Genomic DNA, 15,429 nt, shown 5'->3' on the forward strand with positions numbered 1-15,429 from the left:
TGTGGTGCAGCTCAGAGACAGAAATGAGTAGCAAGGGCTCCCGCAAAGACTAATGTGCCCAAAGCCACCCACATGACAGGCAGGGTGTTGTAACCCACATATTTGCAAGGCAGCGTACAGTGTGGTTTGGACACAAAGCAGTCATGCTAGCTCTCAGTAACATGTAGGATCAGCTTCTGGGAGAGGTATCATAGGACACTGAATATAAGCTGAGGAACCCCACAGAGCCTGCAGTTAAGTAAATGGGACGCTGCCTGTGCAGAATGGGCCATGCACTTTCTTTTTACATGCTTTTAATTTTGGATGCTACCAAAAAGAAAAAATAAATCCCAAAATAGCAACAGATCTTAAGCTTTAGTATGTAACAGGTTTTGAGCTTGACAGATTGTATAAATTAGGAAAGAAATGAAAATACACATAAGAGGCTTGAATAAATGTTTTCTCTAGGCTTACTGCAATGGGGTAAAAAAGTGTCATGTAAAACTACATATTTATACCAAAAACAGGCCACAATGCCCTTGATTGTATACCAAAACTCCCACTGCAATACTTTTTTTTTCATAACATTGTATGGTTTTGGCTAACTGATTCAATACACAAAGCATTATATCACAAAGGCTGTTGTTGACAAATGCCAAGCCTACCAAAAGACCTAGACTTGTGTACTCTAGCCCAGCCTACTGATGAAGTATTCCCATTTGAATTCAATAAAGAAGCCACATCTACATAAACAAGTAGATAATTTGGTTTTAATTGTATGCTGAATTTAAATTAAGACCTGCTAGGCATATGTTCTCCAGGATGGACAGTTGTATTAGAGAAGCTCCCTGACAGATTTTTAACATTCATCTACAAAATTACCCACTCATGGAGTAAGTTGCACAGTTCTCAAGAGAGTGCTGTGTGTTGCATTCTCAAAAAATATTAATTTACTACTTCAGCTGTCTGACCATTTTTTTCTAGAAAGGGTAGTGCTCACTTGGTCTTCACAGCAGTTATGAAGTCCAGCCACAGTCTGGTAAGGTGAGGACTTGCACTAACTCTGCAGGACACCAAAGTGCAGAAAGTGACAAATTATTACTTTGTCACTATTAGGAGTGGATTGATTTATTGGGAATATATAAAGGGAATTATTCCATCCAACCCACAGACTTTTTCTGCCATGGTCTTTGAGCATTAAGGGAGAAATTTTAAAGCCTCATGTGTGGCTAGACAGCTGAGCACCTTCTCTGTTGTCTGTACAAAAGCCAGTGCTTAGACTAAGGATTCTCTAGCACTGTCACACCTACAAAGGTTATCAGTTTGGCACTGCTGCCTGACATTAGAAAGCTGGAGCAGAATTATTTTTGTAGAAATTGTTTAAATGACTATCCTAACCCTGGTTAAACAACTACAAACCCTGATTTCAGTAATCAATTTAATTTCTTTCAGGATTAGGGCTGGAACTTTTAGTAATTTTCCTAAAGAAAAGTGGATTCTCAGTGGCTGGTATAATCTCAGGTTTCACATGGCAACCAAATCTGTATTTGTTTATTTAAGATAGAATGTGGCTTAACATATGCCTACTCATTATATCAGGTACTGAGGAACAATAAATTTCTTTTATCCTAGATTATTTTTACTCATTATGTAGGTAAAGGTGTTCTAGAAATGTATCTCAATATAATTTTAAAAACCATTAATTACTTCTGTGTATGACACTAGCTTATTACAAACTCAGTGTAACCAAACTGTAAGAGACTTTAAATACCGATTAACAAGTCAGGCTTCTAAATTAACTACAAATATGCCTACCTACAGCATTTTAGATCATATCAACAGTGCATTGTCAAGGCAAATGTCTTATCAATACCACTTACCCTGCTTTGATTCTCTTCATGATGCAATCTTGGTGCACGTAAACTTCATGTGCCTTTACAAAACACCTTTCTGATGCGACCAAGCTGGAAGATGCATTGCATGACTGCACCTAGTATGTTCCAGTTGCTAATGTGCATGCAAGGGCCTCAAGTCACTGAGTGGGCTGCACCCCTTAAGTCCTCCAGTGTATACCAAGCACAGAGGTAGCAGCAGGAATCTCTCAGTACCTTCAGCTTATGCCACATCCTGGAGTGCTTCTCATGCATATAAAAGGCTAGGTGTCACCGGTTTTACATTTACTCTTTATGGTCAGCTTTCATGGTCAGTTGTTGCCATTCCTGCAGATGATGGTATTTCCATGTCTTCTGTATCTTGGAATTGTCAACAGGGTGTCACATGGGAAACTACAGGTATCCAGGGAAGCGTACTTCTTGTAAAACTGTGTGGACAGAGAAACTGCAGTACCAGGAAACCAAACTGGTGGTTTGCCAGGGACTGACTGTCACGTCAACCACTGATGAGAGAACCAGCAGCTAGGGTAAAACATAATTTAAGAAAACTTACCTTTATCAGAACCCAGGACTTCTAGAGCAGCATGGCAGTACTGCTCACATAACAGAGGGCCTAGGCAATCATGAGATGGGCATGCAGCTGAGTCTCCTGCCCAGCCAAGTGGTGTGGCCATCTGTTCCCACTTGCAAGGCCAAACATGCAGACTTCATTGGTAGCTTTAACTATCTGGTACAGATTGATAGAGGAATCCTGGTGTTCCTAAATAAGTGGCAAGGACATGTGGCCAACAGGTTGAGGGAGGTTATTCTGCCTGTCTACTCCGCTCTGGCGACACCCCACCTGAAGTACTAGTCCAGCTCTGGGGTCCTCAGCACAGGAAAGACATGTTGGAGCATGTCCAGAGGAGGGACGCAAGGATGATCAGAAGTATAGAACACACACCTCTCCTATGACAAAAGGCTGAGTTGAGGTTGTCCAGCCTGGAGGAGGGAAGGATCCGGGAGACCTTACTGCCTTCCAATACTTCAAGGGGGCTTAGAAGAAAGATAGGGACAAACATTTCAGTAGGGCCTGCTGCGATAGGACAAAGGGTAATAGTTTTAAACTAAAAGAGGGTAGATTCAGACCAGATGCATGGAAGAAATTTTTTACGATGGGAGTGGTGAAACACGGGAACAGGTTGCCCAGAGAGGTGGTAGATGCCCTATCCCTGGAAACATTCAAGGTGAGGCTGGACAGGGCTCTGAGCAACCTGATCTAGTTGAAGATGTTCCTGCTCATCGCAGTGACTGTTGGATTAGGTGACTTTTAAAGATCCTTTCCAACCCAAACTATTCTATGCTTCTATTGACACTCCAAGATCCTAAATGAAGAAGAAAAAACAGCATAAAAAAGCACATCCTGTTCATGCAAACAGCAAAGGACCGACCCTGTGGTCCAAGCCAACCTCACCTAACCCCATACAAGAACCAACAAATTTGTAGGCTTTAGGAGAATGTGTATCACACGTAGCTGGACTACAGGTATGCAGACCACTAAGCAAGTGGAGATATCTGCATCATGGGAGATAGGTAGAAAACACTCAAGAGAACAGTAAGTGACTTTTTACAGCTATAAGGTAGCATACATGTAAGACTGCTATGTGTACTAGTATTTACCAATTAGGTAAGTAATAAATAACTGATTTACTTAAGCAGAATTGTGTGGTGGTCTGTGTATTTACATTATTCGGAAGAACCATAACAAGCAGTCAGACAGTATAGCCTCTAGATCTGCACTAAGTTGCTTATCCCTTAACATCAGTGTCGATATGTATCTCCTTTGCTTTCTTCTCCTCATCATGAGCACTCACAAGAAAGGAAAATACAAAACCTAATAGGCTAGACATCAGAGAAAGCAGAATGGCTTGTTTCTTCATATAACAGTTGCCAGGCTCTTCTTGACAAAAGACTTTGTGAATGCAAAGCTTACACAAGTTTAAGGGAAGACTGGACAAATTCTTGGAAAAGATTCTCTGAAGAAAGACAAATCATGCAGGGCTCAGAAAATCCCTGAGCTTAAAATGGTCATAGGGTGGCAAAGTTAACAAGCAAAACGCACAACACACTTGTTCTTGGACTTCTCTAGGCATTAACTTATACTAACAGGGCCAATACTACTACTGGATTAGATGAACCCATGGTCTGAAACAGTTTGCTCCTACAGACCCTACTTTGGTATTTTGTATTGTCTTTATACTGTTTCATAAGATATATAGATACTGCATTTTGCACAACATGGCTGATAGGAATGCCTTGTGGTATGTTTCAGATATGCTAGAAATGATACACTGTATCTGAAAGCCATTTGGAAACACAACCAACCTATGAAATGGATTTATCACAAAATGGGCTAAGTTGGATGAGATTACTAGACAGGCTAATTCTGACTTTTTATGAACTATCCAAACTCTGTAAGGGTCTGTATTTTGGAAAATATGGCAATATAATTCTGTTGCAAGATCAAAACCAAATCTAATATCAGAAAAAAAGTGGTTCTTAGGAATAGCCTTTCTTCCATTATCATTCTCAACATACAAAATCACAGTATAAATTCCTGTGTATAAAACCAGTTCTTTTTCAGAGGCCCTAAAGTTTTGATTCTGACAGCAAAAGGTGATACTTTTGAAAGCACATGAGCAACTTCCGTCTGACCCTGTTTTAGTTCACCAGTGAAAAACTTCAATTATATACTGATTATTTCTTATCCACATAAGAAGGCATAAAATTATTTTTGAGATACACAGTATCAAGGCTTTTAACAATACAACCACTTTCAATCAATAGTGCTTTCATATTTAATACTGTCATTAGTTACAGAAGTTCTACGAAGCGACTGAATGTTTTTATTATCTTGCAATGAGTAACTGTTGACAAGTAAAAAAAAAGATCACCTCTTCAAAAACTAAGATGACATCAAATTGACAAAATTTTGGGATAAAAACTTGGAGAAATGTATTTGACATTATTAGAAACAGAATTTCAGTTTCTATTAGGCCCTGAGTGACCTATGTGGGTATCTCTGCAAATTAGTTTCATAGATGTAAGCATCAAAACATTTAAGTGGTTAAATAATTTCCCTGTAACGAAAGTAGCTACTACCCTCTTTCTGACACATCAAGTGATCATGTATTTACAGACTGAAATGCTGGTATAGACTAAAATATTCTGCAAATATACTGGCTCAGGGAAAGAAGTATAGCAATATTTATATATGTAAGTTTTAAATTTCTGCCCAGGCCTGAATTAGGTTTGATCTACCTTTTTCCACAGACACATAAAGTTCCATGATTTAAGAACGCAAACCAAAGCGCAATGCTTTTATCCTTCAACTTTACCACAGCTCACCCTGTCCATCTTGCCATGCAAATAAGCATGCAAGTGACAAATGATGCGATGGAAAATACAGTACCGTATCAAGAAGTAAAAAATGGGATGAGATGAATGTTGCTAAAGCTCAACCATGGAATTGAGTCACATTGTTCTAGCAACAATTTTCTGGTAAAACTGCTCAGTGTCTGACACCCCTTTTTGTCCTTTGCATTGTTCACATGAAATTTAAAAGTCAATGAAAACACAAATCATCAATTCTTTCAATGTACTACCAGCTAAATAAAACTACCTGTATTTGCTGGATAGTTACAATGAAAGATTATCAAAATATCTTTTGCCTCCAAATTATTTGACTGCCTAAATGCATTGCTATGTATTTTTATTAAATTACATTGCTTATGTAATTTATCTTAAGTGTTTCTGATTGACAAGGCAAGTGAGGGACCATCCACTCTTAAAACACTCAAGACACCCACTGAGGTTGAAGATCCCAGCAGAGCAGTTACAAGGTTAGGACCTCAGGAAGATTAGGTTTCACCGCAGGAAGTAGTAAAACATAGCTTCAGTTGGAGAAATGCAGAGTTTTATTAGTTCAAGATTGTTCTGTTACAGACTTAAAGCTCCATCAGTTAAGGTTTTATTTTTATATACAGATTTTTGACTTTTATTATAAATAGTTCTTACAGCTACGATAGTTACATGGGGCCCTGAAAGTCACAGTAAATCTATTAACAGTTTGAAAACATTCCTGTGGTATGTAACAGCAATTTTCATCTGTTGATCTAGGGGCAGGTATAGTGGAGTGGCAGGGTATACGAGGCGAATGTCTGGTGCTTACAGTGACAGGTATGAGGAAGATGTCAGGACTGTTAAAACGTGTGGGTAACGGAACATGTGAGGATACAGACAAGTACATTGGAAACAGTCATGAGGCAACTACACAGTTAACAGATTACAGGTGGTCGTTAACAATACAGAGAGCAGCAGCTGTATACAAAGCTGCAGATAGGGATGCGCTGGGATTACATACACCGTACTAGCCTTTAGATGTGTGGGCCCTGTACATAGCCAGGAAACCACCTACACCTCGATGTCACCTGTCCCCCAAGTACCCATCTAGAACGAACACACATGCACTGCCAGGTGGAGAGCAGCCCGGTTTCACAGCTGTCAGCACCGCACCCACGACCTCCACGGCCCCACCGCTCGCATGGGGGTCGAGGCCCGTAGGCGCGGCAAGGCCAAGAGGACCCGGGGCAGGACTCGGGGCAGCCACCGGGCGCCCCAGGCCTTGTCTCGGCCACAGCGCGGCCTTTCGCCTCACGCCCGCATGAGCCTCGCGCGGGCTGGGGCACGGCGGAGCTGCGAGCCGGGCCGCCGCCGTCCCTCCCGCCTTAAAATGGCGGCAGCCGGGCAGCTCCCCCACCGCCACCGGCCCTCGCTGCCATTTTCCGAGGGAAGGAGGCGTGGGGCGCCTGTGACAGGCGGCGGTAGGCGGGGGAGAGCCGCCGCCGCTCGGCCTAACTTCCTGTCCGTCCCGCCTGGCGGCAGCTCCCTCGCCCACCGCCGGGCGCTGTGCGGCCCCCTCGCCGGCAGCGCGCCGCAGCCGAGCCCCCTCCTCCCCGCCCGCCGGAAATGGCGTCAGGCGGCCGCGGGCCCGACCCAGGCAGCACCCGCGCTGCCACGCCCCTCGCCGCCGGCCTCGCGCCGCTAACCGCCGCCGGCCGCCTGCCCGCCGTACCTGCGCGCGCCCGCTCGCCTCGGCGGCCCCGGCGCGGCGCCAGAGCCCAGGCGGTGCCCGGCCCGGCTGAGCTTCTCCCGCCCGCCCCGGCGCCGTCCGTTAGGGCAGGCCCCGCCTCTTCCGGGCCTCTCCGGCTGGGCCGCCGCCTCCTCCTCCCTCGCTCGCTCTCCCTTTTGTGAGTTATAGCAACCGTTGCCTTGTGAATCAAGCGCCATAGTCACCGTAGTCCTGGCGACTGTTACCCATCAACAACAACCGCTCCTCTCCTGCTCCTCCTCCTCCTCCTGCTCCTCCTGCTGCTGCTCCTCACCCCCTTCCTCATCGTCACCCACAACAACAACAACAACAACAACAGCAGCCACCTCCAGCAGCAACGACAGCGGGAACGCCACCACAGCCCGCCTCAGCCCAGGTGAATATGCTTGTCGGGCGCAGGCCGGCCCTCCCTCCGCTCGCCCTCCCCCGGCCGCCGCCTCACCCCTCCTCGCAGCATCCGGGCCGAGGCTGCTCCCTTGGGCTGCGCGGCTCGCTGCGCTGCGCAGCGGTGAGGGGGACGTGGGTCGCCTTCCCGGCTCCCCCGCTTGCCTCCGCCATCTCCCCCTCTCCGTCCCTCTTCCCCGTCCGTCTCGCCCCCCGCGACCCCCGCCCCCGGCCCCGCTGGGTGGACTTTGCGGCGGGTGGGGAGGGCGTGCTTCGGCGGTGCGGTTGGGATGGGGCGGGCTGTCGGGCGGGGAGGGAGCTGGCCGCGGTGCGAAGTGAGGAGGAAGAGAGGCTTGGTGATGATGGGCATGGAGGCACGCTTCTGGGACTTCCAGGACAATTGCTTGAATGCGGTGGGTATGCATCTTACTTGGTCACTCGTTTGCACGGACGGGGGAATGTGGACATCAAGGAACGAGGCTCCGGCCACGGTCTGAGGTTACTTACTTCACACCCGAAGAAAACTGGGGGTGGGAGGAAGGATGCAGCTAGAGACGGATCCTGTAGCACACCAAGAGCTGGGCTTTCCCCCCCCCCCCCCCCTTCACTTGTAGGGGCCTTGTTCGGATTTGATGCGACTACTAAATGCTGCAGATTTTTATGAACTTGCTGTATTTTTTTAATCATGCTCATGTGCTGTCGATCATAGCAATCACTCTACTGTGCTTTACATAGCAATGTAGCTCTTTTATTCATATTCAATTTGCTGCTTATTTTAGTGCAAGCTGTATGTTCTTTCTATTGTGAAGTGCTTTTTTGTTTATTCAGTACCCTCACCCATACACCGAGTAGCAGGGTTTTTTTCTTGCACTCCTTTTTAAATGATGCTTTCATACAACCAGTGTAGTATGAAACATCGCATGTGTAGATTATGCACGGTGAGTTAACGTTCATGTGGAGAGAATCCATTTCAGTTTCCTTAAACTCTCAATAATGAAGGAAATTCAGGGTATTGACTGAGTTCGTACTGAGCAGCAAAGAAAGGACAAAACAAGAAATAGTATTTTTACTGCTCTTTCAGGAGTGCATTTGAGAAAGAGGGAAGAGGCAGCTTTGTACCTTTCAAGGAGCTGTAGTAGAAACTGGGTTATTAATGAGAATGTTTTGCATTTTTTTCACTCCAAAATGCTTGTTTTCTTCATCCTTTTTTGTAATTGCTTATTAAAATCTAAAGCTTTGTGTCATCAGTGGCATCAAATCATACTTCTGTATACTTTTTAAATTCTTTCAGAAAAAGTGAATTTTTGGCATCTATGATGGCAGTGAAATTTTCTTTTAAAATCTCCATATCCAGTTGCACTCTCCCCTTTGACCTGTCAAATCATGTGTCGTTGAGGCAAGCTTTTTTCTTCTTGAAGTGACGACTTATTTCCTTATTGCTTTATTTAGTAAAATAGTTAGGAAAAAGGATGTGCTTGTTTTTAATCTAAAACGTACATTTTAATTGTATCTATGCTCTTTCTATTTTTACATCTGTAGAACCCTGTGTAAAATGCAGGGTTTCTCATTACAATTTCAACAATATATTTGTTTGTCTCACATTGGATCTACCAATGAATGTGACAGGGGCAGTTTTTCCAAGTAGCTATCAACTAAAAAACATGCTAAGTAGTTAGTGCATTGTTGATACCAACATTTCTTGAGCTAACGCATATTGGATCTGTATTTTTTTTTATGTATATTTCATGGGCCGGCAGGAGCTTAGAAAATACATTATTTTGAGTAATGACCAAAGGTTTCTGTGTTGTCATCTTTTTATGATTTTACTTAAGATACAACCATATGCTGATTTTCTAGGTCCTGCTGTCAAATGACTTCTAAAGGCATTAAGAATTTTCAGTGAGTTATGGTACTGTATTAGTTATATGGCGCATTTAAATCTTAATGTATTTGTTATTAGTTTTATTGCGTAGTTTATGCGATTCGTTGGTTGTGAAATCATTCCTGTCATTTACCATTGTTGAAAAGAGATGTCAGTTCTGCACCATGCCTTTCCTGAGTAGTCCTCTCACAGCAGGACAGAGTACTTACTATTTGGAATGGAATCCTTCTTGGGTGTTGAAATCTGTCTTTGCAGAACATGTATGCAGAGCCTGGGTAGCAAAAGAAAGTGTGTGCATCAGCTGCGAGACAAACTTTCTGTTTTAACTCTGTGAGGAGTTGTACAGATGTTTCATAAAAAATCAGATCAAAAAGTACATCATACTGTCTGAAAGCAAAGACCTTTTTAATACTAAGCCACGCTTTCTTTAGGCAGTGACTGCAATTTGGAAAGTAATAGTGCAGTTGTAATCACTTTTTTTAATGTTGTTGAATCTTTATTCTCTCTGAAATACTGTAATGATCACAGAGGAGATCTGGATTTTGCATTCTGATTCCCTAATGCCCACAGCTATCAAAATAGTTGGTATTTGTGATGCTAACCGGTGTTTGAAAATGAGGTGGCTTGTCATTTTTATTTTTATTTTTTGAATTCATTGGTTTTCATGACTTCAGACTGTGTAACTAATTGTGTTTCAACATATCCTAATGAGCCTATCTGTATCATACGCTTTGTTGTGCTGTTAGTGAGCTAGCCTACATGGTGCTACTGTGGAGAGAAAGCCTTTCAGTAAAGTAATATAGGTAAACAAAAGAGGAATCAAAGGTACAATGGTGTTAAAGAGTTTAAAGTCAGGGTGCTTTATTTAATAATTAGGTTCAGCTTTGTTAGCACTGTCCCATTTCTTGTTCCTGCCTGATACAGTAGTTTGTTAATCACAAAACTGTCTACAGAAATAAATGTAGCCATTTCTTTTCATTTACTAAACTTTGCGTAGAGAGGGAAGGCTGTTACCATTTTCCTACTTGAAATGTAAGTAAGTATCTAAAAATGCAGTGATCTTTTATCACTGCAGTTCCTTTTGGTGTTCTAGCTAGTGTTTCTGGTTTCCATGCTTTACATTGTCCTCCTATGAAAGGCTTCTTTCCCTCTTAAAATATTCCATATTAATTTTATTTTTACCTGCAGTCTCCAAAACTTACTAACTGCAGGTATTGTCATACGGAATACTTAAAAAATGTGTAGCCTTTATATCAGATACGACTCTTAAAAGTCCTTTTTAAAAATTATTCTCAGTTGAAACATGTTGTGAACGCATCACAAATACACACAGAACAAAATAATAAGCTTTCAGTGGTATGGTAGTGTCCTTATAGTTGGAGTTCCATTTCAAAATCAAGCTCTGTCAAACGAATGTATTAGAATACCAAAAGTGATCATGTTTTTAAATTGTGAATAAAACTACTTTATTTTTTTTTCCTTAGTCAGAATGAGGGCTGAAAGCATGATTAAGATTTTTTAAATGAATGGGCTAATGTTTAAAATGATGTTTTTCTGTTAGCCACAAGTTTATTATTTATTTCTGGTAAAGTTGGTTGTCAGTCACAGCAGTACTTCTCTTTTTCCACAGGTGTTATGTATACCCATACTTTGGAAATTTAAGGAGAGTGCATATACTGATTTGGCTAGTTCTAGTTTGTTAGGGACAGATGGCTGATTTAAACAGGTGTCACTTTCATTTCTTGTGCATTGTTGAAACTTCCAGAGGTTTACAAAAGAGCTGCCTAAAGCAGGTGATGGTCTCTGCTTTTGTAATTAGCAAAATATACTTTTTTAGGAAATTATTTTGCCAATGACTAGGTGTGTTTTAATAGTTAACATGTCATATCAGAGTTTGAAGTGTTCCATGTTTTTAGTTCTTTTCTCATTGGACTTATAAAGGAGATATGACTATTTGGGTGTGAAATTTAGCGGTTTATGACTGTGTGGATAGCTGTAGTCCTAATAATTTTCATTCTTGCAAGACCAAAAGCAGATAATAGTGCTTGGTGTAACAGTTTGTTTCACTGAATTACTTACCTTTTTTTCTTAATTTTTCATGTAAGAATATGTTTTTAATAAAAATGGCCTATTATTAAGAACACAGGAGTAGTTTCAAACTTCTGTGGTTTTTAAATTTTTAAAATATTTTATTATTCAATATTATAACTTCCTTAGTTATAAAAGATTTTAATAAGAAAGGATTACATTGAAATTTTATTTCCAATTATTATTAGACATTTTTTGTTTCTAAGGGTTCCTTTTTTCTTCTTTTTAACATTGTCTTTTTTATAACAATGACTGGTATTTATTCGTAGTTCTTAGTTATTTTCTTTCTACTAGATGCACCAGAGGGTGCTATGCTATTTGAAATATAAAATGGAAAGAAAATTCTTAATATTCTTTCATCAAAATACACTGATAATTTATATGGGATTTGACTAAATCTTACTGAATTTTTTCTACTTTTTCCTGTGCATTGCAATATAGTAAACTTACTATTTTGGCAATATTTTGCTAAAAATCATGGAAAAAATTGGCAGTTCCACATTTGAGTATGTCCATGTGTGTAAAGGGGTGTGTGTGTGTGTGTGTATGCATACATACACTTAAAATACAATCCCCGCTCATTGAAAGAGAACAAAGAATTATGTGTAAATTTCAGCTATATGATATACAGACATAACAGTTTATGCTTATTGAGCTAAATTATTGCTCGTCTGAAAAGTTAGATGAACTTGCCTGAGAGATGCATGCAGTTTGGAGTCACATTTATTATATGTATTATTTTTCAACTATATTCAAATTTTATGTAACTTGTTCATTTAGAGCTGAATTCTTTTTAAAGAATGCCTTGCCCTATATGGATTTTTTTTTTAGTTTTTTGTTTTCCTTTCTCACTGAAACTCTTCCTGGATGAAACTGCAGTTGAAGCTTACCTGTTTACTTCTGAATTGCAAAAGAGACAGGAGCTTTAGCTGATTAGGGTAGATTTTTTTCCCATCAATCACTAGTTCTGGGAAAGAAAAAAAACCCATCCCCCAGAAAAGCCACAACCCCAAGCCCCCCAAAAGAAAAATTAGACAGATTATAATTTCATTATTGTAACTTCTCTAGTTTAATAATAGCTATTGCTTTGCCATATACTGTAAGACTAATAAGGCAATGCTTTTTTTGTGCATGTGGATGGATAATGGTGTCTAGTTCAGTTTAATTTCCCTTTGGAAACCTACGAGCTGGGATAGTGCACATTAAATTGCTTGGTTTTGCACAGCTGTCTTTAGTTGGTTTTTCTGTTACACCATGGCAAGTTGTTTGTCTTTGGTCTTCTAACCAGATTTAGTGGCCCAAAATGAAGAGACAATGGACTATATTGTTAAGTTGAATTTAATACAGGAATTTTTGGTTTCACAATATACATTTTATTGAGGCTTGGAAGGTTAAATTCTAGCAATTCAAGCTTCCTCTGTAAATTCCTAACTTATTTCTAACCTGTCTTACTTGTTCAAGTTCCTATATGACATCCATGACAGTACTATGGGAACACCAAAGATTGTATATTAATCACTAAATTTGAGCATACTTTTAACATGTGATGTGTTTATTCATTAATGAGAGGAAGAAAATACCTAGCACCATTTTTAAAAGTAATTTCATCTGCCCACGGACCCAGTACATTGAGTATACCTCAGCTTCTTAGACATTCTCTGAGTAAATAGTTTCTTTAGTTCTTTCATTTTCTTCTTGTCAAAGACTTATTTCAAATAAGTTTATAAAGTCTTTAAGGCAAAAACTATGTTATCTAGATTTTGTTCAGGCTTTGTATGCTGCCACTACAACTAATGATTCAAAGCCATGTATCTGCCAAGTAAATGGCTTCTCTCTTCTGTTTTATTACCTCATAATAATTAATCTAGCTGTGTTTTCTCTTACACACCACCTCAGGGATGTTTTCTAAGTGTGCATTTTAAGGTTTTTTTTTAAGTGTGTGCTTAAAATCAGTGTAGTGAAATCCTGCAACTTTGCAAGGCAAGAACCAAGCACATCTGTTAAAAGGTGCAGTTGCAGTTGAGTCAGTTTACTTCAGTTCAGGTGGTCTGGTTACTTCTTTTTCTGTGGGGTTAACTATACTTCTCTTACAAAGAATTGAAAAAGTTAATAGGATTCTGAGCCAGACCTACTTACAACACAATTATTACGATTATATATAGCTATTTTATGCTTATGTGGAGTTGAAATTTGGAAATGTATTTTTAGTTCCAATGAGCTAGTTCATATCTGCTGAATTTTCAGGTGATGCATTGTGTATTGTTTCTGAAGTACCTGTGATCTGATTTTCTTTCCCTCTTGCTGCGCCAGTGTACCTACATTTGGGGAGGGGAGAAGGGAGAGCACTCTTGTTTACATAGCTCCTTTAATCTGACAGTGATACTGGATGTTGATCGACTATATGAAAATTTTACTTGCTAGTGAATTAGATGACCAGGTTTGTGAATTTGAGCTGATGTCTTTTGTTGTGACCTGTTGCGAATTATCCACAAAGCATTTACAAAAGTTGCTATTTTTCTGGAGAGCCTCATCTAAACAAAATTAGATTCTATTGCGTGAACTTTTTGTTCCTTATCTCTTGGTGTAACGTTCTGCACTGTGAACAGCTGAGAGAGCAATTTGACAGTGCAAGTCTCAGAGGAGTTGAACCACAAAAAGTAACTAGTATTTACTAAGGAGGTAAATTAGTCTACTCATTATAGGTAGATGAAAGCAAAAATAACAATGTAACTGTAGTTTTCTTGCCATTGGAAGGAGTGGTGAATATCAGCATTTCTGTGTTATGTTAAATGCCTCATAAATTTGGGTAAAACCTAAGCATCTCTCATCACAGAACTGCAAACCCAGTGCACCAAAATCTCAGCTTACTATTATTCCTTGTAATATTCTGTCTGAGATTTACCTTTTATTTAACTGCTGCAGAAAGTTTTCACAATTTCTCATCTAGAGCTCTGATTCGGGTTTTTTTCCAATTAGACGTGCTGTATTCTTACCTCTTTATTGTTCTGTAGCTTGACATAAGCAGGAGAGACAATAGTTAAAGATTTAGTGAAGTAAGAATGTTTCTTATTCCACATTCTTGTTGATGGGAATGTTTCTTATTCCACATTCTTGTACACAAAGGGTTGTTAATTTGTATTTCTAGTTAAGTTTTTACATACTGTGTTTATTAATGGAATTTAATGTTAATTGCTTTGGACCTTTCGGAAAATTTTGAAAGGTACAGGAAATAAAAAAAATTACCTTAAAACTAGGACCAGGCTCAGCCAGCATGGGTTTATGAAAGGCAGGTCCTGCGTGATGAACCTTACCTTCTTCTACAACAAGATGATCTGCCTAGTGGATGAGGGAAAGGCTGTGGATGTTGTTACCTGGACATTAGTAAAGCCTTTGACACCTTCTCCCACAGTATTCTCCTGGTGAAACTGGCTGTGCTTGGCTTGAACAGGTATACTTTACGCTGGGTAAAAAGCTGGCTGGATGGCCGAGCCCGAAGTGTTGTAGTACATGGAATTACATCCAGCTGGCAGCCTATCACAAGCCGTGTTCCCCATGGCTCAGTGCTGGGGCCAGTCCTGTTTAGTATCTGTATTGACGATCTGGAGGATTGGAATGAGCCCAAACTCATTGAGTTTGCAGAGGACACCAAGTTGGGTGGGAATGTTGACCTGCTGGAGGACAGGAAGGCTCTGCAGAAGGATCTGGACAGGCTGGACCAATGGGTCGAGGCCAGCTGTATGAGGCTCAACAAGGAGAAATGCCAGGTCCTGCACTTGGGTCACAGCAACCCCACAAAATGCTACAGGCTCAGGAAAGAGTGGCTGGAAAGCTGCCTGCTGGAAAAGGGCCTGGGGGTGCGGGTCGGCAGCCGGATGGACATGAGCCAGCAGGGTGCCCAGGTGGCCAAGGAGGCCAGCAGCACCCTGGCTGGTGTCAGAAGCAGTGTGGCCAGCAGGGCAAGGGAAGGGACTGTCCCCCTGCACTGGGCACTGGTGAGGCTGCACCTCAAACCCTGTGTTCAGGTTTGGGCCCCTCACTGCAGGAGGGACGTAGAG

The 15,429-nt window shown here is 41.1% G+C and overlaps 1 protein-coding gene across 3 annotated transcripts in view; it reads left to right on the forward strand.

Annotated features, from left to right (window-relative positions):
- The first annotated feature begins 7,170 nt into the window (after positions 1–7,170).
- Positions 7,171–15,429, forward strand: part of RFX3 (regulatory factor X3) — a 127,063-nt gene continuing 118,804 nt past the window's right edge. For 2 of the 3 annotated variants that reach the window (XM_040579437.1, XM_040579439.1), the window contains exon 1: positions 7,297–7,396. The gene's annotated coding sequence lies outside the window, so the exon portion shown is untranslated. Of the gene's footprint in view, positions 7,397–15,429 lie in introns of all 3 variants that reach the window. The other variant, XM_040579438.1, reaches the window with a different exon arrangement.

Source organism: Falco naumanni, chromosome Z, assembly GCF_017639655.2.
Source record: "Falco naumanni isolate bFalNau1 chromosome Z, bFalNau1.pat, whole genome shotgun sequence".
Lineage (NCBI taxonomy): Eukaryota > Metazoa > Chordata > Aves > Falconiformes > Falconidae > Falco > Falco naumanni.